Source organism: Camarhynchus parvulus, chromosome 6, assembly GCF_901933205.1.
Source record: "Camarhynchus parvulus chromosome 6, STF_HiC, whole genome shotgun sequence".
NCBI classification, from domain to species: domain Eukaryota; kingdom Metazoa; phylum Chordata; class Aves; order Passeriformes; family Thraupidae; genus Camarhynchus; species Camarhynchus parvulus.
This window is the reverse complement of record NC_044576.1, coordinates 18,230,517-18,254,733: the sequence shown is the minus strand read 5'-3', so window position 1 is coordinate 18,254,733 and position 24,217 is coordinate 18,230,517.

Genomic DNA, 24,217 nt, shown 5'->3' with positions numbered 1-24,217 from the left:
TCTTACAAGTTCTGGAGCTGTTACTCAGTATTTGGCTATTAAGGTTACAAGAGCAGAGACGCCTCACTTCTGAGCCTGCAGCTACAACTATCAAAAATGCTACTGTGTAATTGCTGTTTGAAATGTGTGTGCCAGCTGGGAAACCTGCACATGTGGAAAAACACCAGAATCAGGAATAAAGAGACACCATCAATTCTGCTAAGGAGCAGCAAGATGCTTCAACCAGGATTTCTGACTGTGTCAGAAGGAAACCATTCTACTGCAATAAAGGTGCAGGGCTGTGCTCCTACCAGACCCTGCTTGGGAGGGCTCCTGGGCAGCTCCAGCACTGGGGTGAGGAAGCTGGAGGCAGCACCCTGGGGCTGTCTCTCAGGAAGGAGCACACTTCTCCCCATCACTCCCAAACCAGCGTCCCACCTGGCTTGCAAGCTGTTTGCTGCCTGTGCTGCTGCCTGCTCTTTCTGCCTGCTTCTGGTTACATGCTCTGATTTTTCTCTGGTAGGAAATGTAAAAGAGTATATATACTATAACAACTCAGCAAAGGTCTTTGAGAGGACAAAATCAGCTCTGGTAACTTCATGAAAAAAAAGATGATTTTGGTGGGTTGCCATTAAACTGTGTGTATGCAGCTCTGCTCAGAGCTATTTCTGGTTTCTATTTAAACGTTCCAACAGCAGTGGAAGTCCATTTACAGGAAATCAAATAGCAGACAATAGGGAAATACCTCAGCAGGAAAAAGCATAGGCTTTTATTTACAAGGAACAAATTCTTCCAAGCAAGGGAGAGCAGCAGACACAGTGTCAGACCCCCTTTCCCTTCCCAAGTGACTGCTAAAAGGGACAGACACTGCACTTTGACAGAGTGTTTACATGTGGCCTCCCCAGCAGCCAAACTGGGTGTTGCTGAGAGCCAGGAGTGAGCAATAAATAATGCCACTGACTTTCACCTTTCTGCAAAAATTTTCTTCTTGGAAGACAGTAAACCCTTTTGGACTCTCTTCACACCTTGAAAAAAAAAGGCTTTAGTACAGGGAAATTGGAATGACCTTCAAGAAAGGTGTGATGCACAATGGAATCTAGGCTACTGATCATTTATTTGCATCCTTGCTCTGTCCAAGAGCCTTGAGGAACATGTTCCTGTATTACAGTGCTCAGTCAGCTTTTGCTTTTGCCTTTTGGAAAAGGAGGCTCTCAGGAAGAGGGTTGTGGTTCATTTTACGCCTGATTTGAAGAGACTGTTTTGGGGGAAAATACATTTCTATTTTTCTGCAAGTGGTTAAAATTGGGCAATTGTAAATGATGGCCTTGCTGACAGTCATGCAGATTTTGAAGCCTGTCAGTGCTCTTAGCAGGCTGAGAGACTACTGGTTATTTTCTGCCGGCACTTGTCCTTGACCAAACCTTTAAATAAAAGCATTCCTACACCCACTTGTTCTTCTGAGTCCCTTTTCAACAGCTCTCTTGCCTGCAGGCTTTTATAGCCTGTGGTCTGTTTATGGGTTTAACTTTATAGCCAGTCTAATTAGTTGCTGTGATAAGGATAATTAGGTAATTAGGATAATTTGGATAGCACACTGTGAAGCTTTTCAAACCTCTTTTCTGGAGAGCTTTGTCTGCCAGAGTGTAGGCAGTGACACTTGTCTGATCTAATGGAAAACAAAAAGCCCAAATATCTCTGAACATGATTGATGGCAGAGAGTTAACATCCAAGCCAGAGGGCTGCGAATGAGTAACTTGGAGCCACACTCTGGGGCTGAACTCACACAGTCACAGCTGAAAGACACATGACAGCTCAGGGTATCTTGTAGGTTCCAAAATGAGCACTCAGATCCTCTGTTCCTCACCGGCTGGATTCTGATAGAGACAATGGTAAAGCACTATAAAAAAATGGTAAAGAAAGCGGGGAATTCCCTCTCCCTTAATATCCTCAAAGCTAAATGGAATGATTTCCTGAATGATATGCTCCAGCCAAATACAGGTATAAGCCAAATAGTAAGAATGACTAGAGACTTTCTTGTTTCTCAGAGGGTGAGACTGCAAGCTCCTGAGCCTCACTTCTCTGAATGCCTGGGACTTGATGGATTTTCTCTTGTAACCCTTTTTCTCATTCCCTTTTCTCTTTAGTTCCTAATTTATCTGTTGTGACCATGGAAGCAGAAATGTCAGTGGGATCATGCTTGCAAAGAGAGAGCCTTAGGTAGAAAAGTTTGGAAGCACTTTTCCTAATTGCAACTGGTGATCAGTTTGCAATATCCCAAATTATTTCAAGAGCTGAAGTATTGTCCAAAGATCATGGAGGACTGAAATTAAGACACAAACCAGGAATAAACAAGAAATTTGCAGTGAACAAAGCAAGGGAGAATGGACATTAAGCATCCAGTTCAATTTCCAGCATTCATAGGAAGGAAACAACTGATCAACCATTGGAATCTAAGATGAGGAGGAAGAAGATACAGTATCTATTAAACATGTTGCAAATTCATAGAGAAAGAAATGTGAAGGCTGATAACTTATGAAATTCCTAGCTCATGACAACAAATTATTCAGCATGGAGAAGATCTTCCCTGAGCTGCTCCCAGAAACTTCCCCCTCTGTGTCCATGCTGGAAACAAGAGAAAGCTGACCAAGGGGAGCTGAAGGGAATCCCAGGCACAGCACCACATGGGCACTGCCAGGGACAGGTACAGATGCAGGACACTCCCCTTCTCTGCACTGGGATGTGCAGGCCACATCTGGGGACACAGCAGTGCCAAAGGGATCACAGCTGGCAGCTGAGACTGTGCAGCTCCTCCTGCAGCTGGCCAGAGATCAGTCCCAAGAGCTGAGCTACAGAAAAGATCTGAGGTGAAGTTGAAGCACCAGGAAGTGTCATGAGAACCTGCTATTCGTGTAATCCCAGGGCACAGAGAGAAATAGATTTCCTGAGGAATTGGTTTAGCAAAGTTTTAAACTGGAGACAGGCAGGGATCCAATCTATATAGGGAAAACATGCGAGATTCCTGCCAAATACAAGCTGAATTACAAGAAACTGTGGGCTGGAGCTCCTCTAACCTGCAATGCATTAGACTGGAGTGGTTCAGGCAATACTGGGCGGGTAGAAATCTCCTAACTTATGCATGAGGGCTGGTCTTATACAAGTGTCATTCCTGATGGAGAAAAACCTGCATTCCCTCTCATGTCTGCAAAGCAGATGAACCAGGGATTTCCTGGTCAGGGAAGACCAGGCACTCTTCAATGCAAACAGAAATCTTAGAGCAAGGCTAAAAGCCAAACTGGTTCTTAACTTCTTCCAGTAGTCTCCTGGGCTCTTCAGAGCTATTAGTCTTTGTAAATATATGCTATAATTAGATGGATTGATTGCCCAAACATATATTGACTAGAGCTGCTCAGGACATTTTTGCTGAAGCGATTGAGTAAATATTTTTCCACAATAATCTGTAGTGATGATGACTGTCCTCATCAATATTTATAACTTTTTTAACATTTAAAAAAATGTTTATTTACTTTTCTCTGGTTTTAGCTGTTTGTTGACATTTCTGTGTCATTCAGTCTTCCAACTAGCATGCCAAAACCTATTGTAGAGGAGTTGTGGCAGTGATATTTTGGGATGAAAAAGAAGGATGTGTGTAGCAAAGGGGAAAGTGGCCACAGGCACACAGTGTGTTTATCAAGAGAGATGACATATGACATAAGAGACAGCACAGGATATGATAGTTATGTTATAATACCTGCTGTAATAACGATTATTTAATTTTGTTCTTTCATAAATAGGGGCAGCTGCTACTTTACAATGACAGAAACATCCTGTCTTTTCTGGGTTATGTCTCCTACCAGTGTTACTGTATCCTAGCACCCAGAACAAAGAAGAACTCATAAATTGGATGAGCAGCTATTGTTTAAAATATTTTAACATGATTCCCAGTGAAGACTGGAATGGCTATGTCTCAAGAAAGGATGTAAAACTAATAAAAGTAACAGAAGAATAAATACATATGAGATCTTTTTTCCCCAAAAAGGACATTTTTTTCTGAGTGTTTGGAATAAAATATTCAGTGGGTTTTTTTCATTCTGGCTCAGAATGAAAGGAGATTTTCAAATTTTGCAGTAATAGCAGTAGCCATACATAGAAATGCCATGTCCATAGGGAAGTGCAATGTTTTGTTGCTGCTTTTTGACTGTTGTCCTCTTTATGCATCCAGGGGTATTGCTTCTCCCTGACTGAAGCAGACCTGTTGTACCCAAGCTTTGTGTCCCCAGCAACAGCCAGGACCTACTTCTCCTACTTCTCCTTAGCAGTTAGGGATATTTAATGTTTTTTCTTTCAGGCTGGATGTTCCTTTCAAAAAATATGTTACCAATACTCATGATGGATTTAAGTATTAGTGTTATCTCTATAAATGTCCATTCTGTTTCTGAGTTCTCTCCCTCAGTGACATTGTCTGGCACCAAATTACACTATGAAAAATGCAATTAAATTGAGTAATATTTCCTTTTGCTGGCTTTGAATTTGTTTCACTGAATTGTCATTTGTTTGGTTGAGGATTTTTATATTATAAGCCAAGGAGAGCTATATTTCCCTATCTCTGTTCCCTGACACTTTTATCATTCATACAGTTTATCATGTATATTCTATTTCTCTCCTGCTTGAAAAAATGACATTTCAGCAATCTCTTCTCAGAGATTTCTCTTCTAGGTTCTTTGTTATGTTCATTGCCATTCTCCAAAGTCTGTGTAGAGAGGATGCTTTTTGAGACAAGTAATTGGAAATGCATACTAGAACTGGCTGGAAATTTGCTGTGTTTTCATCAGAACAAGAAAAAGTATTTATGCTTGAACAACTTTTGGTGAAAGACACACATACATTGTGTGTCTTATGTTAAAGATAAATTTAGATAAATTTGTAACACCTGAAAAAAATCAATAGAGCAACATTTTTTCACTTGAAAAAAAGTTGAAAAATACTTTTCTTTCATGTGTTAACTACATTATATCCATGTTTGCAAAAAAATTTAAATATTCGGGATGACCAAAAATAGTTTTGGGAATTTACATGCAGATATTTCTAGACAATACTTTTGGGATAAAGGTTATACACTAAAATTGCTTGTCCAAATCACATTCATCTCAGCAAGTCCAGCAAACACCTTAGTACTGAGATTGTCTACCTTACAGCAAATAAATGCAATTAACTTACAGGGAAAAAATGAGAGACCTTGGTCTGTCAGACATTTCAGACAATGCAACTGGTGGGTGGATAAAGGTATCAGGAAATACATCAAAAAATCAAGGCCCTAAAGCTGTGAAGCATCTTGTACTCAAAGCTTCTATGGCTTTTGGAAGGAGGTATTTTTGTCCAGAGCACAGCAAACTTTGACCAAAATGGGCTATTTTAGGAGGTCAGACAGCCTTTGCCAAGCTGTTCCCCTTGAGCTGTCAGACCAGTGGGGTTCTCCAGGTGTTATTAATGCTGAAAGCTTTTTGCTTGGACTAGCATGGAGAGATAGGGCTGTCTCCTGGGAAGTTAAAAGGCTGCTTTGCACATAATAAAAGATGCTTTAATACCATCCCATGGAGATTCATCTTGTTTCTAATCTATCAAAACTAACTTGTGCCTCAGGGGCCTTTGGACTATTGCCCAATTTGCCTTGCCCATTTCTCATAAAAAAACCCAGGAAAGTTTGGCAGCATCATCATTTCATGAATGAAGCAGATTTATGTAAACAATGCTGTAATTTTAATGGGGTCTATACTTACAGGCATTAGTCCCACTCTGACCCCATACTCTAGACTCCTGCTGACCTGGGGGTTAGGCTCGTCTGAAGATAACATGAGTTTCTGCACCAGTCCCCAGATTTACTCAAGCTTGTGTTGACTTTCAGCCTGTCTGCCTAAAATATACACGGGGAAGGACAGATTGCTCTCTGCACCAAGTGCTGTCTAAGGGAAGTGTCTGCTGAGTTTTTGGTTCTGGGCCAAGTTTCCTGCTGTCTAGCATTAGGGCTTTGGCAAGGCAGTCTAGGCCCTGTCACAAAGAGAATCTATAAAAAAGGTTTTTCTCCGTCATCACACATAATTAAGGACAACATTTTAATCAGGTTGCTCCCACTTAATTGCAGTGCTTTGCGTAGCTACCCTGGACCTGCTGTTTTAAATAGATCCAGTGCATTTGTCAGGCTGGGTCAGGCTGGGAAGATGAAACCTCATTGGAGATATAGAGAAGTCAATTATTTTATAAGGAAGGAATGTGCTCATGTCATGGTGTGTTACAAAATAACCATGGTTAGATGCAGTGGGAATTGATTGCTGTGGTACTGTGAGCAGTCAGCTCTCAACTCTGTAGCTTGCTGTGGTTTAAGAGACCACATGGAGAGTTGAATCTTTCAGAATCAAACCTCGGGGCTGGACAGGCAATTTTGATTGACTGATAATTTTACTTTTATTTAAATTATAGACAGAACAATGAAAAGAATTTTTAGGTGCCTTGCACATGGAAAAATATTCCTAAAAGCTCAAAACCTGTTTTTATTTTAAAAAGAAACCAAAGAAGAACTCAACCAGGAAGCCTTGACTGGTAACATTTGACCATTCAAATGGGGCTGTGCTGCTGCACATGTACGGATCTCCAGCACAGGACTGGCCCTAGCAGTGATCTTCCCCATAAGACCTATGCAGGCCTCTGCCATTTTTGAGAGTCAGAGAGCTGGTGAGGAAGAGAAGCTAAGCTGGCCTCTGTGCTGCCTGGCTTGGCTGATGGCCCCCAGTGCAGCTCCAGGCCACAGACCTGGCTCACATGAGCTTTCCCAGAAGAGCCATACAATGTCCAATATGATGGGAGCTGCAGGAGTCTTAGAAATGCCCTGCCCTGGGATTCTTCATTCTCCCCTTTGTGGTCAGTTCAGGTTACTACAAACTTAGCTCTGCCAGCATTGCTGGTTTCCTGTCGATGATTTTGGCCATCACCCACTAAAAATCTCTTTCCTAATTCCTACTCCAACCACAGATATTCACAGCAAGGGAATAAATAACTGGATTGACCAGAAATAGGAGATTGGGAAGTCAGCAGTGGAAATCCCCTTTTGGCAACTGCTCCATCTGTGGATAAATGCTGAAGGAGAATTGTGCAAAGGGGACATCACTGTTGCCAGCTCTGGCCTCCACTGAACAATCCGTACTGGATCATATTTCAAGGACATCTGTAAACATCATCCTCTTTCCATCATGTCAGGTGCTTTACAGGACTAGAGAGGATTTACAGCTAGGCAGCCTGGGAGGGATCAGCTGAGGAGATGGTCCTCTTCTCATTCCAGGATGGCTTTCCAGCAGGTTAGCTGTCTTACAGCCCTAGCCTTCACTAATCTTTTACTGCTCAAAATCACCTCATGCACACATTTGTCTTTGCAATGGAACACAATGGAAACACTTGCAAAAGCTGTTGTGGTATCTCAACAGCATTGGAAACAACTCCCTGTAGTATTTCCTCAGTGGAAAGAAGGAACAGGTGGGCCAGTAACTTCGTCTGCCATGCCAGCTGTATCCTCGGAAGGACCTGACTTGGCTAAAAGTTTTGGATCTCAGCAGAAGCAGCCTGCACAAAATGCAGATGGACATCCAGAATCCAGGCACCAAAATCACAATTACAAAGGACATTTGATTGCCTCACTGGTCACTGAACATTTCTTGTTGCCATGGGGTTTTTGAGCTCAGCTCACTTTCAGCTGTTCTGAAAGTAAGCATCTGACTGCAGTGAGGGAAGGGCAGTGACAGCAGCAGAGAGCAGCAGGCCTCAGGTGTTAGCAATCTGCTAATTTCAATTAGTCACCACAACATGGGGTGGAACTCCCAAGGTCTGTATTCTCTTTCTGCCTTTACTTTCATGTGCTCTATAATCTGCGGCAAGCCACTTATTTGTCCATTTCGCAGTCTCCCTTCATCTTCCCTAAAATGTTAAGTTTTCCCAGCCACAGACCTGCATCTTATTCAGGGCCTTTAGGTGCTACTGAAATGCAAAAATACAGCAATAATACTAAAACTCCTTTGAGACCTTGTTCTTACTCCATTTGCAGGCAGCCACACCTCATCACAGCCGTGTGGATAAGGTTTGGACAATGTGACACATCTTACATACTTCCTTTTGAGCAGGATGTTTAAGAGGCCCAGTATATTTATTTAATGAGATGCTAATTTACTGTACACAAAGTTTATGGCTCTGGACAAAGGTATCTTTTGCATTTCCTAACTTCTTAAATAAGGGAAGCTTCCTCAGGGCTGCCTCAGCTCCAGCCCCCAGTAGGAGATGACCTTAGACACAAGTGGTGACATGAGCCATGTTCTAGTGAGGGACAGCTGCTCCATCAGATCCTCCCTCTTGTGTACAAAATTCACAGAATTCACAGGATGACCAGGTTGGAAGAGACCTTAAAGACCATTGAGTCCAACCCATGACCTAACACCTCAAGTAAACCATGGCACCCAGTGCCACATCCAGTCCCTTTTTAAACGCATCCAGGGATGGTGACTCTACCACCTTCCCGGGCATGCTATTCCAGAACTTTATCACTCTTTCTGTAAAAAACTTCTTCCTAATATTCAACCTATATTTCCTTTGGCACAGCTTAAGACTGTGTCCTCTGATTCTGTCAATTGCTGCCTGGTGAAAGAGACCAACCCTCACGTGGCTACAAATACCTTTCAGGAAGTTGCAGAGAGTGATAGAATGAATTGTCCACCACCTCTTCCTGGTTGGATGGATGATAACAGACTCCCAGTAGGGTGTCAGCCTTATTGCCCTCTCCCCTAATCTTTACCCACAGGCATTCAAATTTGTCATCATTAGTTTCAATACCTATGGCATCCAAAGCCCCTCTAATATAAAGGGCCACCCCTCCACCTCTTCTCCCTTTCCCATCTCTCCTGAAGAGATTTTAGCCATCCAGTGGAACACTCCAGCCATGTGAGTCATCCCACCAGGTTTCCATGATGGCAATTACGTCACAGCTCTGCTGCTGCTCCATGGCCTCCAGCTCTTCTTGTTTGTTACCCATGCTGCACTCATTGGTATACATGCATCTCATCTCATCCCCTTGGGATGCCTTTCGCAGCTGCAGTGTGCTTGGAGCTCTGGGAGTTGCGGTTTTCAGAACCCTAACCCTAGGCGTCACCCTAACTCTAGGCAGACCAGGAAAAGCAGCCTTGGGCCAAGGCTGGTTCAAAGGAGAAAGCTGTGGAGGAAGCCATGTGTAAGGGTTAGTGTTCGGGTTAGGGCCATTAGGCTTAGGGTTATGGTTACATTTAGGTTTAAGGTTTGGGTTAGACCATTAGGATTAGGCCGTTAGGGTTAAGGCTGGGGTTAGGGTTAAGGTTAGGGTTAGTCCATTGGGGTTCAGGTTTGGTTTGGTTTAGGATTAGGCCATTAGGGTTACAGTTAGGCTTAGGCTTAGGCTTGGCATTAGGGCCAGTAGGGTTAGGGTTAATGTTAGGGTTAGTGTTACATCCTTGGCATTGTACTCAGAATTAGTTTTTGCCAACCATTGAACTGTAAACAAAAATTACATTCTTGGAGAGAGCCAAACAGCTGATAACCCCAATTTTGCTCCTTGTTACTCTAAAGTGTGTACACCACAGGTCCATGTTTATCTGCTGCCTCTATGCCACCAGTCTCCTGGTGGCACAGGGGCAGCAGATTTGGGCTCACTATTTGAAGGCTTGACTGTGCGTCACTTGGCCTGTGCTTTCAACATTTCCTGGGAATTCTACTTTTGTTTGACAAAAACTGTAGAGGAAAGATTAGCAGTTTCATACCTGCTGGTCCCAAGAAGTCTTCAGTGGCTGTTATGGAGAACACACTCACAACATGAATGTGCTGCTGAGCCACAGAACACCAAGGAATTGGCTTGGGTCAGCATGTTTCACGTTGCCATCCAGCTCTTCAAGCCAGCAGCTGATTTCTTGGCTCTGAAAACTCTAAGGTTATTCAATATGTAACTATCTCTTCAGATTTGTTTTTCTAGCAAGAAGTCAAAATATGGTTTCAATTTCATCAAAAAAGTGCTGTTTATACAAGTGTTTGCAGTGGAGTTTTATGGTCTTTTCCCAGTTGGATCAGACCATTACATTGCTCTCAGCTGAAGTTCGTGCTGGGTGTGCTGCAGCCAATGCTGATGGGGGTGAATGCACCTTACGTTCTGCACATCGCTCTTCCTTTTTCTTCTTCATTATCACTGAGGGAAAAAATTGAGGAAAAGCCAGGAAGACTCCTTAAGGCACGTTTCCAAGTCAGGGCCTGGGATGTGGCCAGGTAGTTTTCAATAACATAACAGGGCACCAGTTTCCCACAAAGCATTTCAAGAACGCACCCTCCATCTTCACAGTCCAGTTTCATCATAAATACTGAGGATTCACACACAAAGAACAAAGCAGAAGAACACATGGCAAAGCAATCAAATATAAAATACTGGCATTCTTGAATTTCATTTTACCTCAGTGTTTTGGACTCTTCTCCTTAGAGAATTCAGTTGGTCAGATGCATACAGTTGTTGAGTTACTATCTTGGACAGGCTCAGCCTATGATCAACACATTGCTGTCTTCTGCCTCTACTTTCTTTTTTTCCCTCCATTTTTTTTCCTTTTTTGCCTTTTCCCACCACTCACTAGGATGGGTTTTTATTTACCTACCAGCTTGTGAGATGGGAATTTGCACTGGAGCTCATCAATTACTCCCTTCACTTCTCCAGTTCCCTTATCAGCAAACAAAAACAATTCCATGGAATTAAGCACAGTGAGAGAGCCACTGAATGTGCAAACACTATTTTTGCTCCCAGACTTGTGCATAGGGCAATAAAAATAACATTTCTACAAATGGAAAAACCTTTCACCAAAGCAGTCTCCATAACTGTAGCATTACTCTGGTGCCCAGGTAAATAGCTGCTGGATGAAAATGCACAGATCCAAGAAAATCAAAGAAAATATTTCAAATTGATATTGAAAAATGCATTATGAGTGTTTATTTGGTTAGGAAATAGTCTCCAAAAATAGACCAAAATTCCCTTCACAGTCTAGTCACAAATGGTAAATTGCCCATCTCTCCTTCTCAGTAGAATGTCAACACAAACTGCACAGCAGACTGTAAAACTGATCCAAAATCCAACAGGTTAGTTCCTTGGCACACACCCCAAACCAAATGGTGCTTTAAATCCTTTCAGCATCCTCCTTATGAAAATAAGAATATCAGTTTCTTAGTTGGCTGGCCAAAGAGAAACAATTTGTTTTCAAATCACATTTAAGTGCTTATGATTATTTTTAGCTTTTCCACTAGAAGGTGTAAAATAATTTATCTTCTTTCTCTTTTTTCCCTGAATTTTTCTTTTATAATAGTTTATAATAATTTATAAAAAATTATTAACCAATTTTATTGGTTAGGGACCAGTATAAATTTTTAAAAGTAGATATCTGTATTTTAGAATATGTTACTGCAAAATTTTATTTTTTCTTAAGTTTTTCTTTCTTAAAATGTAGTTAATATATAAATTTGTACAATTTTTGTCATCTGAAGCACATATTTTTCAGTGGAAATTGGTTTGCCTGAGATGACATATATTGCTCAGCAGCCATGATGCGAAGGAAGCAGAAAGACCATTTGGGGCACTTAAAGATTTTCATATCAAAAATACTGTTTCATTTAAAGTTTTTCTAATATTGTATTTTAGTTCCTCAAAATAATTTCAGGAGTCAGTTTGGTGCAGCCATCAAAGATGAATTTAACCATGATTTAAGCATGACTCTACTCACAAATCCAATCCATTGCTGTGTCAAAATAAACACAAAGCTCAGCAGCACAACTTTGGTATTCACATTTCTCTGAGCCAGAGCCCTCACTAAAATATATTACTCCCTATATAAATGGCAACTGTTAGAATTTTTTAACCTCAGCTAAAATGCAAAAACAAAGCAGGAATCCCTTTTTCGGTCATTTCCCTGTTAGATTTATGCTCAAAAATACAATGTGTCTCTCAACAGGGGGAGGTCACAGAATGGTTTCAGCTAATGTTGGAGCCTGTGAAAAAATGCACTGTTGTTTGGTTAACCAGTGTCAGACAATTAGGCAATGCTCAAAAATCAATTAGTTATACATTGTAGCCAAAATGACATGTTTTCCTAACTTTGGTATATTTTATTTCCTCTTGAAGCCCTGATAACAGGTCTAACCAAGACATTTTTAAGTCCTGTATTATTTGAAAATGATGATTTCTTAGAAAAAAAAGTTTTTAAAATCTGGAAATTATAGAGTTCTAAAAACATCCAGAACAGCTTTAGAACAATTACTTTTGTCTGCCCTGGTGTGCATTTTCAAAAGCTTTTAGGTCAGTTTATCTTTCTTCTTTTTTGTCTTTTTTTTCTTTTTAATTTAACTAAGATGCAGCTGTGAAAACTGGATTCTTCTTTTGAACTCCTGTATTTACGTTTGCTTCTGGCAGCCCTGAGGAAATGTGATTGTTTTAAAGCTTGCTGCAGAGGTTAAAATGTTTGAATATGGGAGGCCAAAAGCGACATGTTCCACAGTTCAGTGGATTTAGAGGTCCACACTGCCTCAGCCTCTCTCTGTGGTGATCAGGTGAAGCTGGGGCACAACTGCAGCATAGGTATGCTGGTGATTTCTAGTGATTAAGGCAGCTAATAAAGAGATTATGGAGTGAAATGGTTCTGTGCTTGACCAGATTTTCCCCAAGGTCAGGACCATTTGTGCACAAGGCAATGTGTCTGATCTGTCTCAAAGGAAAACATACAAGGGTCTGGTAGATATTGCCTCTACATGAGTAGCTTAGATTTGAAGAAAAATGGAAACCAAGATTGTTTTGCTCAAGATACACCAACTAACTCACTGGTCAGCATAGTGCACGGAATGGGATTCCTGACACAGATAATCCTTTCTGCAGAAGTGTCACTTGCCACAAAGCAAACTGGTCACATTGTGGCATTAAAGCCAGCAGCCACTGGTCCCAGGTGTGTGTGTGTCACCCCAGGAGCAGTGACTGCCAGCCTGCCTGCTGGTTTCCTCTGGGGACTGGAGTGACCCTGTGGGTTTTTGTGTGTATCATGCATGGAGGTGGAGCTAAAAGTCAAACCTTAAATCTTTGAGCAAAAATTAGTCTCACACATTATCTCAGTCCTAATTAAAGAAATATTTAAATTGAGTTTTAGTCTGCTAGTTAATGAGAGTTGGCATTGATTCATTTAAACACTATCACCATATCAAAATGAGAAGAACTAAAAGCCTTAGGTTTGCTTCAGAGAAATACTTAGGCAGACCTCTTTATATACATGTGTAAGCAGTCCTGCTAAAATCAGTGGGACTGCTCATCCAGCAGGAATGTCCCTTTGGTACACTGCTGGATCAAGATAACGAGTGATATATGGCTGGTGATAAGTTTTATGTTTCCAGCCAACACAGATGGTGTCACAGGCAAACTCCTATTGTATTTTGATCACCTAAGCTTTGATCCTGCTTCAGCTGCATCTGGAAATCAGCATTACTTGGCTTCACGAGTGTGAGTGCAGGGGCTGCTCTGCTGTGAGGTGATGGGAAACTTTGCTGCAGAATCCACAGCTGCTGCCTCCAGAAGGAGTCCGTGGGACCAACCAACATCTAAAAAGCACTAGGCTGGTAATACAAGTGAAGAAGGGCAGGAAAATGTTATAAACATCTCTTCCGTAACATTCAATTAATTACATTACTCTCTGTATCCAGATAAGTTTTCTCAAACACTTTGCTTTAATTCTAATAGGAAGAGATTGCATGACAAGCTCTCTTTCTTTTTATTCTTTAGCCTGTGGGTACAAACAAAATCTGATGGCCAAAACAAAATTGTGTTGGCCATTGTGTTGCAGCCCAGGCAAGGTACTACTCTAAACAGGCTTTTTTAATACTACTTACAAGTGGTCCCCAAAGCATGGGCATTCATGAGGAAGAGCTCTGTCCTAATTAATCCCAACATTATGTCCTCGGGTTCAATTCCATGTGCTAGAGAGAAAGTGATAAGGACCATGTCACCAACCAGGGTAAGATGACTGTCAAAAAACTTAAATACAGTTTTTTCTATATATTGATATAAATGTTGTAAATCAACCATATCCAGTGAGGACTCCCCAGCCTTTTCAGAAGTTGTGTAAATTGTACACAGAAGAGTTTCTCTGGTGAGATATCCATGCAATAGCTTTCCTTTTACTTAGAGTTAAAACTGCTTCTTTGCCTAAATTTTGATGCTGGGAGTGGGAAAAGTGCCCAGTTTTGTCAGGATCCATGTTAAGTCTCCTCAGTACAGTATGTGCCTGGCTCTGCTGGCTTGAGTGTCACTGAAGAGGAATGTGTGTGGGCCATGGACTGCTTTCATCAGCAATATTTGCTGATCACTGCAGTGCTTACAGTGGCAGGAGATCACAGCCCTGTTGCTTCTGGGGATAGGTCAAGGAGAATTTGGGAGGTAACTGTCCAGAACGACATGCTCTGGTGTGTGGAAGGTCAGGGGAGGAAGCTGAGTTACTACCAGCCCCCTTTAGTAAAAGCAAAAGCAGGTTTTCATAAAAAAGACAGCAGTTGTCCCAGGGAGGAAGAGATGCATGAAAAGCCATGGTCTCTTTCTGAGGAGGACCATGCTACTGAGATGGTTGTGCCAAAGAGAAAAGCATGAGCCTGGCACCATGAGATCTTGATCTGGAAGGACTCAGGCTGCATATTTCAGAGGTTAAAATACAATTTCTTAACCCAGTGATGGTGAAGGGCCGAGAAAAATCTCTGTACCATTCAACAGAAAATGGGCAGAGCAATATCATGCATGAAGTGTGATAGAACTGAGTCCACAGTCAGCATTAATGCTTGAGAACTTGAGAATATGAAATAGAAATATTAGGTTTATTTTCAAAATACCTGTTCTTCAGAGACCTTTGTTTAAAATTTCCTAAATCTAAAAGGAAATAAGGGCACTAAAGAGATGGGACACCACCTCCACACCACAGCTCCACTGTGTATCCCTCTCTCCCTGCAAGGAGGTCTGTAATCAGCAGTGACAAGGAGCCCACACCTGGGATAGAGAAGGTCTGGCTCAGACAGCTGCCTGGAGATGTGCATTTTCCTCACAAAGGGTGGCTGTGCAGAGGTCACTGATATTCCAATCCTCCTCCAAAAGTGGGGTTACTAAACCTTTGCCTTCTGGCCAGTATGCAAGAGGCCTGTTTGATCTCTTGTTTGTACATGATTTCTACTCATCCCCTTCCAGAGGAACTTGCTGTCCTGTTGAAGAAAGCCTTCCCTCCTGAGACACAGCACAGACCCTTGGTGGGTGATCCTCTGCACACATGTGTCCAGATAGCAAGTTTGCCAAAGAGAAGTGCATGTCCCTTCCCACTGTGTGCTGTGCTGGGGCTTTGACAGCTGCACTGCAAGTTCCTGTCATTGGTGGGGAGGAGGGATTGACAGAGAACACAAGTCCCCATCTTGGATATATCATTTCTCTTCCCTTTAGAATATGCAAAACAGTCACCTTAAACTAGACATGAGTCAGAGAGGGATGCTTAAGTTCCAGATTTTGGCTGGCCTCTGGAGTTGGGACCATTAGGTCAGGCTGGTTTGAGAGCAAGGCTTGACCTGGAGTCAGGACACCCAAGGAGGATGCAGCCCAGCCCTGGCCAAACTTCCCTGTCTCTGGGTCAGTGGCTGGGACATGCCTTGTGGGTCTCTTCCAAATCACTCATCACTTTTCATCACCTCCCTACTGGTTCTTGATATTCCCTTTCCTTCCTACAGTGAAGGATCTCTTGAGTCCTCCAGAGGACATTCAGAGACTCTGGAACATTACTCATTGTCAATCTCCCCTTATTTCTCTTAATTTCTCCTATTCTTCTCATTAGCCTTTAATGTTTTACCCACTACTTATTTTCAGTTTTGTGAGATTTATTTTCACCAGCTGATCTCAAGGAGATAACAGAGAAACAAGTCTTCCTTGATTTTCTGCCTGAACTGCCAGTAACTTGATTCTTTCTAATGATCCTAACTTGACACCCTAAGAGAACTCCAAATAATTTACTTTCCTCCTGCAGTATCTCCCCTCCAGATACCCAATGATGCTCTTATGACTCCACAGATCATCCTTTCTCCTTTGCATTTTGGCCAAAACAGAACTCACCATTCTTTTGATATAACCTCACATAAATCAGTCTCTCTAGCCACTCCATCATTTTGCTGTGCTTCTCTGAATTCCTTCCAATTTGTTCTCACTACTGTTACTGAGCTGTCCAGAACTGAATGCAATATTAATATTCCACACACTGTATATAGTGCCTGTCAGAGAAAGATTAGGAGTTTTATGAAGATTGATTATTTAAACCTTCCAATACCACCAGTGATCATGGAGTCACTGACTATTATTACCCCAAACCTGAAAAATTCCATTCATCCACTTATCAAGGTCAATTCATGTTTCTGATGGTTGAGTGAATTGTTAGCTTTTCTTATCCTCACTCCAGTGAGGGGTAAGCCAGTAGACTTTGGCATCCAGCCACAAAAAGCCTCATTTCGTAACAGCTTTATGGTGTTTGCAGGCTGGAGCTGGCAGCCCCAGGTTCAGTGAGAGCTCTGCCTGTTCACTACATGGGAGGGTTCCGTGCTTCAGGAGCCGGCCCCAGGCCAGCACAATGGGGAGGAAGGGCTCAGCGAGCACACAAAAAATGCTGAAGGGAAAGATGGGCTTCAAATCCAATAGACTGGAATCTATGTCCACTCTTTACTCCCCAGAACAGAAATGGGACATGGGGGAAAAGGGCATTTCACACAACCTTTCTGAGGTCAGCAATCATTTTTTTTGTCTGCAGCAAACAGCTTAAGACATCTCTTCTGCCTTTCCAGGCCAGTGCTCGGTTGTAAGGACCTGTAGTACTTCTGTTTCCAGATTGTTGATTTATATTGAGTAAAGTACACTGTAAGGAGGGAAACTAAAATGTTTTAAATTTGGGTGTCAAAACCTGTGTATAAAACTGATTGTATTAAGATCAGCATTTTATTGTTGAACATGCTGCATTAGTAGAGATGAAAAGTTTTTCATAGCTCCTGCAAACATGTAGAGAAGAGAGATAGGCTTCAGGTTTTGTTTATATGAAACCTTGAAAAATTCTGGAAGAAAAGAACATAAATATGTGTGGTGTGTGTTGCAAAGATTTTCAGGAGCCATAGTTATGTTATCTCCTTTTTCCAAATGCCTTCCAAGTGCTGGGCTTCTGAGGGCTATGTCCCTTGGCCATGGCCTCAGGAGGGGGCTCCCATGAAGGACCAGCCAGCCCTTTGTGCAGTAACACAGGAATGCATCGTGATCTTGCCATGGAAAATGCTGGATGTGTGTCCTACTCCATACACCCTTGTCTCCTGCATGACTGCAGCAGGGATGGAATGAGAATTGGCAACGTTCTGTTTCCATAAAAGTAAATTACCAAAAAATAACCAAACAGACCACTTTTGTACAGAGAATTTTAACAAAAACATGTGTTTCTTCAATACTGCAGAAAGTGCAGTTTATATTTTAATGAAAACATCCTGTTCTACCTGTAGGTTTGCTTAGACAAAACCCTGATTCTACCACATACTCTGTCTGTAATAGTTCCCCAGACATTTTCAGTAAGGGGTCATCAATATCTAAAGCTGTTTGTTTCCTTGTCATTGGAAGATGAATGAGACTTTTTGGACATGGCTATGCTTGGGAGCTTTTTCTGCTGTTCTCTGCCCATAGACTTAGGCACCATCCCAAACTGCCTGATAACTATTGCCCCACAGTCTGCTGAGCTGGTGAATCCCACTGTGGGATCAGTCAGATATATTTAAATCTGACCCAGAACTTGAGCTTATCAGACACTGTAGTGTAGAACGGGCAATAACCAGAAAAAAATGTAGATGATTTTCTGGAAATTAACAGAAAAATGTAGATTTGCCATGACAGTGCAAGCAAAAAGCAGCTTAACCATTTCCCAGCTTTCCTCAGCATCTTTGTGGTGATGGGTGAAAGTAATGAGAGACCCAGTAGTGTGAAGTCATTTCCTCATTACCAATATCCACTTGCTGATACTCAAGACAGCAACTTGTAATACTGAAATGTTTGCACTTGAATGTGGAGTCACTGATGGCTGTGGGAGGAGGCTGTAAATTAGGATGGTGGCTCAAGAGTGTCTGCTCTGAGATTCTAGTGGTGCTGGAGGATATATGCTACACTATGGGGAACAGGACTGTTCTGAAGCAAGTCCAAGTTCAAAATCAAGTCTCTGTTCTGAAGGAAGTAATAAGTGATAAGTGTCAGATATGAGACTGAAATTATGGGCTGCTAATAACTCTCAAAGGCTTCTAGATTTAGTTCCTGGAGCTATCCTGGGCCAGAGTTTCATGCCAACAAGTTTCCTGAGGAAAATATATCTGTTCTACGCACACTGCAGAGTTGCCATGGAAAGCCAATCCATATGGAGTCCTTCCCAATAGGTTTTAAAGCTAGTGGAAAGAGTCCAGTGGTTTAATCGTTCATAGGACATCACCCCTCTCTGAAAGGTTGCCTGGCTCTGCTAAGCTCATGAAAAGGACTAAATCAAATTCTCCTAAACTTGCAATTCTTAATGTGGAGCAGGAAGTTCCCAGTTAACCTCTGGTCTATTTCCAGCTGCTCTTAATCACAATTCTATCACTAATTATCTGATCTAATGACTTCTTCAGAACATCTTTTAGCACGTTGTTATGCATGCTGGAAGGTAACATTGCCTTTGTGCAGCCTGTGTAGGCTGTTTTAGATGTAAACAGTGGTACCAACTTATCTCAGATTCACAAATTGCAGAAAGAGAAGTTGTTGACAGAACTTCATCATCATTAACTTTTTAGAAACATAATAACACTAATTTGATTTTTCCTCCACAGTTCTCATGGTATGAGGGCTGAGTAACTTTTTCCTTTGGGAAGAAGTTTTGAGAATACCCAAGGGAAAGTTTGGGACTTCATTTTTAACCAAATTGCCCCACAGTTACACCAGTGGCAGTAGTCCATCCTTGTGTGCAATTTTGGCATTTTTAGTGGATTTAATCTGTACACTATCTGTACCAGCTAAGGATTTTGGCATTTTCACACAGCTGCTGCCAAAATGCAGCTGTCTGCATATGATATTTTGCAGGCACAACAGAATTTATATGCATTGGTCTTTAAGTATCAACTGGGATATTAAAGAGCAATAGTGGCTAGAAAATGTAACAACAGCAGTGTGAAGAGATCTGCCTTCAGGATATTATTTCTGTACACAGAGCATTAGTGTTTGGAGCATTGTGCAATCCATGACTGAGGAACTCTCACCTCACTGGTTGGTTTTTGATGTCTCAATGAGGCATGAAGACAGCAAATCCCTTGGTGGTTGGCAGGAGACATTGATTCATTTCACGGGTCTCAAGAGGGCAAAGACCAAACTTAATAACCTGAGAAGTGAACGTTTTGAGAAGTCTGATACGGAGTCAGGCCTCCTATTTGAGCTCCTGACGCTTACTCAGCTGAAAGTTGTTCTCTTTGTGGAGATTTCTGAGAAGGCAAAAAATAACAGCATTCTGTTCCTCCTAGGAATTCCCTAGCCCTGTCCTCCCATTCAGGAGTTCAGGGTGCTAAATGAAGGGCTCAACTTCTGCTCCTTCCCTTCCCCCCTTGGCTGCTTGCAAGGATGTCAGGGGATAGAGGTGCATCACAAGCACAGCAGGGAGGGAGTCTGTGTTTCATCATGGCAAAGGGTCACTCCATGGACCACGTGCAGCGTGGCCCCTCCTTGTTTAGCTCCTGCTCCTGGCACAGGCCGCTGGCTCTCCCTTCCCCATGGCCAGGGACACACAACTTTCAGGACGTTGAGGACTACTGCTCCCATCAGGTCGTTCTCCCTCTTCCAGGGAAAGCAGTAAACAGAAAGAGAAAGCAGGATCAGGGTTTTTATGGCAACATTCAATAAATTAACTTGAAGTTTCAGTAGAAAATAGCAAGTATTTAACAAAAAGAACTGCAAGTATCTTCCAAGCAGGAGTAGAGTGTTTCAGATTTCTAGCCTAGCAGGAGGACTCAGAAAGAAAGAAAACAGAGGAAAGCAGATATTCTAAAGAAATCTTTAATTAATCAAAGATTTCTCCCCAAATTCCACCCAAGCTTCTCAGCCCTCAGGTTTCTACAGACAAAGTACTTCAGAAAGACCAGAGAAAGCTGGTAGGAAAACCACTAAAACCTGAGAAATCAGATGGAATATGGGCCATGTGAATCTGAGCTACAGCAGCTTCAAGTAAGACTGTCAAAGTGAGCAGAGATTTTCTGCTTGCAAAGCTCTTAAAGGTAGCCCTAGAAGTCAGGAAATGGTCATTCTTTGATGTCTAAACTTTCCCTCACTTCCCATACTTTTTAATTTGGTGACTTCAGTTTGTATTTGTCCAACTGAACCATCTTATTTCAGTTTGATATGCACTGCTGTGGTGCAGGTAGGAATGCAGCAGATGTGTAGAAAAATTAAAGCACACTAAAAGAGAAAAAAATAGCATTTTCAATAGAGGCTTTGGAAGGTGTTTAAAGCTATGCTTACGGTGGTTCAATGAAATTTAGGGCTGTGGAGTGACTGACATTAAAGTGTACAGAAAAATATCATGTCCTTCCCATGGGAAAAATGTAATTTCATCACTAAGGACAAACAAACATTTGGGACAAGCAGTTGAAATAAAATTTAACAGAGTTTATTTTTTAAAGAAAACCATGGGTTTAGAAATGCTGAAAAGCTGCCTTCAGTTTTTGGTTTGACCTTACTCTTGGCATGCCCTTTTCCCACAAGTGCCTGTGGTGCCCCAAGGTCCATGAGGCCCCATGGCCACCCCGTGCCACCCCGTGCCACCCCGGGTCACCGTGCAGGGCAGGATTGCACAGCTCACCCTGCCTGGGCCCTGTGGCACAGTGCAGGCACCAGGCATCGGGTCAGCTTTGCACAGAGGGTCCTCTGCTCCTCCTTTAGTGACTTCTGTGGAAAATTCCACTGGAAGAGATCCATTCAAATGGAAAATGTTTATAATATTGAAACAGACCCATTTTTGATAAGAGAAAGTGTGGGGGTGGAGGGATGCTCTGCTCAAAATGCTTCTAACTAACTCTGCTTAACAGAATAACTACTCATCTGTTTGTCTAAAAACAACAGATTTACTGTATTTGTTGTTAAATAAAGTTCCAGGGAAAAATACCCAATAATGAAGAAGGAACAAAACTCAGCTTGCTTTTGGTTTTCATCCAAAAATAGCAAGTAAATTGTAAAACAATGAGCTATACTGCTGGAAAGCTCTAATTTTTCTTTGTTTTGTTTCAAAATCATATGTTGCCAGGAAGTAAAATGACCTGCATCAGAAGAACTCAACATAGCTTCCTAAATGCTTCAAGGTGATCAAAGTGTTTAAGGTTAATCCACAGTAATTCTTTCACTATGTCTTGCTTTTCTGAAAAATCCAGAAATGTTTTTTGGTAAAGCCCTGTTAATATAGCGCTAATGATTGCAATTTATTGCAATTTGTAATGTACTTAAGAAAACAGAGTTTATCAGTTTTAATGAGACTTCACACTCTGTGGAATGAAATATCTGAAGACACATCTGGAAACAAGATTCCCAAATCTCTTGGATAATTCCAGAAATCTTACATTTCTACATATATTTCCTGCAAGGCAGGCTGAGGATTGTGCACACTCTGTTAGAAATGGATGATCAGAGCACACACAGCTCAGCAATGGCCTATGAACTTCTCCTGAAAGACCAAAATGAGATCTGCTGTTCCTGATCACATCAGGCCACAGCGTGTGGGTCGTTCATACTCGCCCAGTGACTGACTGAGCAAATGATGTGAAATGATCCATTCCTGCAGCTCTGACCTCATGGTCCTGTGAGGGGCCCAAAGGAGACAGAGCTCACCGAGACATCTTTTCAAAGTTTATTTCAGATTTGGTGGAGCATGAGTTCTTCTGTTTAGAATGTTATTATCTAATCTGGTCTCTAACATGTTGCATTATAAACAACCACTCGTCTTCTGTTTCCAGACACAGAAATGTCCTCTATTCCCTCCACCTTTGTACAATGCATTCCAGCCACAAACATTGTTTTTTGACCATCCTCGACATCCTGTTTGGAATGAAGAATGACTCTGTTTGGCCAGGGTTTGGTTTTTTACAAGTGTTTGTAAAATGTCTAGGACCTAGAAGGAAAGGGGATAAAAAAGGCCAAAGGGACTGAAAGTGGGGAAGGACCATTAGCAATTGTTTGTTTTATTAAAACTGAAAGTTCATTCTGGTGCTGTTAAAAAAAAATAAACCCATACATTTTATTGCATGTGCTTGGGCCCTGCACAAGCTGTTTTGGCTGGAGGGCTTCAGTGAAAGGTGGGATATTGTGCAGGGTCCAATTGAATGAGTGATGCTTACAGGATTCATCTCAGCTCAGCAATACATGGACTGGCATTAACCTGTCATGCTTCATTTGTGTTTCTTTCAGTGAAATCTGTAAATGATGGAGCTTGTGCATGTGCCAGCCCCAGTTATTCCTATGCCAGAGGTTTTGATCTGGACAGCGAGACTTGGGCAGCAGAGCCAGGCGGAAGGTCTGTGTCCTTCTTCCCTCACTGCTCCCCATTAACATCCTGAGCAAAAATCCCCTCTTGAAATACTCCATCTTTCAAATTTCTTCAGCTTTCTCACAGAAATGTGAACTTGCTTTTCACTTTAGAACGTGGTCTGAAAATAAACAACTTCTAGATCCTCTTAATCAAGAAGTCCACAGCATTTATTTATTTACCCAATTTTGCGATCAGATCAGTCATGAAATTCTCTTTTTTTCTGTGACTTTAGGGGTCTCCATCCTTTCTATAACATTTCAGCTGCTTAGGTGTCTCTGCTTGCTGTCTAGTACTGCTCATTGTTCAGACACTTCTCTGTCTTCTTGGTCTCTCTTTCTAGGAAACAGCAGGTATATTTACTCATGAATCTTCCCCATCTTCACTCTTTTGTGCTCTTTGTCCTCTTTGGGTAGCAGAGAAGGCAGGGAAGAGACCAAAAGTGTGGGGAAGGAGGAAAAGAGAAACTCTGCCTGCTCTAAACTTTTGCTCCAGTTAAAGCTCAAGTTCCAGATATGGGGCCAGAAGCACATATGTCTCAGTCAAAAATTAGCACTAACCTGGTTTTCCCACATACAGTTTCTCTTCTCAGTTTCCATCTGGAAAATTTAACTTTCCCAACATTTGATATCTTCAGAAAGCTTCTGGTTTTGATAAGGTTGTGTTTTCTGTCAGAAGAATTTTTCAATTTCACACTTTTGATCAGATCCAGCACTGCACATTCTCCATTCTGCTCCTACACCTCAGACAACTTACATCCTCAACACAACCAAGAGTCTTTTGTACTTTTCAGCTAATTGAAAGGTGATTTTTTTTTTTTGACGGGAGGAAGATACCAGAACACAGTGACCCTTTCCTTGTTTTTGTCAGGCCTTTTTTACTGGGTGCTGGTATCTTCTAATGAGTCAGGAAAATATTTCTGTTCATGGTACAGTCCTGCACAGCCACTCTCAGTCTTATCATCTTGCAGCCCCATCCCACTGTTGCCTACAAATGTGTGTGTGTGTGTGTGGTATTTCTACTTCATTATTCCTATTATTCCTTTGAGGCAGAGATTCATGATCAAAGTCAGCAAATGGGATTTATTGAGTAAAAAGCAGAACTAATGCTACTACAGAAAGCCATATCAGTTATTTAAGAAGGACAAGCTATGGAATTTACTGAGCCATACCTGTTATAAACGTGCTGCAGTCTGACCATGGAGATTGCTGGTAGGCTTCCAGATATTATATAGGCCAAATGCACTTAATTTGCAAGACAAAACAAAAAAGCCAAGAGTTTTGTGTGTGTGGTCTGATTGAGGAGCACTGTTTTCTGTGTTATTTAATTTGGAGAGAGGAAAGGATATTATGGGTCAGTTTATTTTATTTTATAATTTACTACTCAGTAGAGAAAAGAAATGCCTTCAGGGCCCCAGTTTGCATGTAGCAGCATCACTTGGAGACTACAATGTGCAGGACAGAAGCAAAAACTTTCCACTCTAGCAATAAGAAGTTCCCATCAGAGAGCAGCACCTGAGCTGGGGCTGCCAAATGTCACCCCAGGAGCTGTGCATGGCCTTG